This window comes from Tupaia chinensis, unplaced genomic scaffold, assembly GCF_000334495.1.
Source record: "Tupaia chinensis unplaced genomic scaffold, TupChi_1.0 Scaffold143610_2, whole genome shotgun sequence".
NCBI lineage: Eukaryota > Metazoa > Chordata > Mammalia > Scandentia > Tupaiidae > Tupaia > Tupaia belangeri.
Window position 1 is genome coordinate 692,404 of NW_006203457.1, and position 1,537 is coordinate 693,940.

At 36.4% G+C, this 1,537-nt stretch overlaps 1 pseudogene; it reads left to right on the top strand.

Moving 5' to 3' along the window:
* Positions 1 to 664: 664 nt before the first annotated feature.
* On the top strand, positions 665 to 1,095 carry LOC102483343 (eukaryotic translation initiation factor 1A, X-chromosomal-like; annotated as a pseudogene).
* Positions 1,096 to 1,537: the final 442 nt, after the last annotated feature.

The following is a 1,537-nucleotide window of genomic DNA, read 5'->3' on the forward strand; positions in this document are numbered from 1 at the left end:
TTGAAGTGCATAAAAAAGACAGTATAGTGCTACTAATAGGAACGCTGTGGGTGGTGGTGGGGGGACAGCAGGTGGCATGGTGGTTGGTGCCCCTGGACTCTCACATGGCCATCCACTGTTTGAGTCCTGGATCTTGTGGCTTGCTTTCTCACTTTCCTCTCTCACGCTCTGTTTCTCTCTGGTTAAATAATAAATAGAGCTAAAAAATAGTGTTTATTTATTTATTTATTTATATTTATTTATTTATTTATTTATTTATTTTTTAAAGAAACTGAAATTAAATGCAAAGTTGTACATATTTTATGTATTTAACAACTTCATGAGTTTGGAGATAAGTATTCATCTGTAAAACCATCCACAATCTACACCATAAATGTATTAATCACCCTCAAAAGTTTTCTCTGCCTTCTTTATTTTATTATTATTATTATTATTGTTATGATAGGAAACAAAATAATATCTACTTTCTTGGGAATTTTTTAAGCAGAAAAAAGACTATAGTTGCCTACATGCAATATGCTACACAGTAGAACTCTAGGCTTATTTATTTTGTATAGCCTGAAAAAATCGATATTGGGTGGAACTACATACAATAATAATAGTTATGTTCATTTGTAAACATTTTATCATTTTGAGAAGGCTCTGAGAGGTCGCCATCGCCACCATGCCCAAGGATAAAGGTAAAGGAGGTAAAAACAGGTGTAGGGGTAAGTATGAGAATGAATCTGAAAAAAGAGAGTTGGTGTTTAAAGAAGATGGATAAGAGTGTGCTCAGGTAATCAAGATGTTGGGAAATGGACGATTAGAGGCAATGTATTTGATGGCGTAAAGAGGTTATGTCATATCAGAGGAAAACTGAGAAAAAAGGTTTGGATAAATACTTCAGACATTATATTGATTGGTCCACGAGAATATCAAGATAACAAAGCAGATGTAATTTTAAAGTACATTGCAGATGAGGCTAGAAGTCTGAAGGCATATAGTGAGCTTCCAGAACATGCTAAGAATGAAACAGATACATTTGGTCCTAGAGATGATGATGAAATCCAGTTTGATGATGTTGGATATGATGATGGAGATACTGATGGTATTTAAATTCAACTCAGTGTTTCATGTTCCAAGTTTCCTGATTGTTCTACATTTGAAATTTTGGCACTCGTATATTAAGAAGACTTTATTGGGCATGAGAATAGTTTAACTTGGAACCAGCAGTTAGCACAATGGCTATGTCGCTGAACTCCTATGTACTCAACCGTGGTTCGAGTCCCAGACCTGGTGGCTTAAACCCATGCTGGGTGTGTGTGCATGCATGCCCAAGATCCCGAGAGGAGAATGAAGGAGAAGGGATTGTGGCGTGGCCATCCCCCCTGGGGGGTGATTTCTCGCTTTCTGTCTCTCTGTCTGTCTGGCGAGCACACGCGCCCTATAGCAAAAACCTCTCCACAGAATATAGAATAGTTTAATTTGTTTAAAATATTTATTGTTTTTCTTCTAAAGCTTATGATGCCAAATTTTCTTAAGTGAAATGTTAATACTT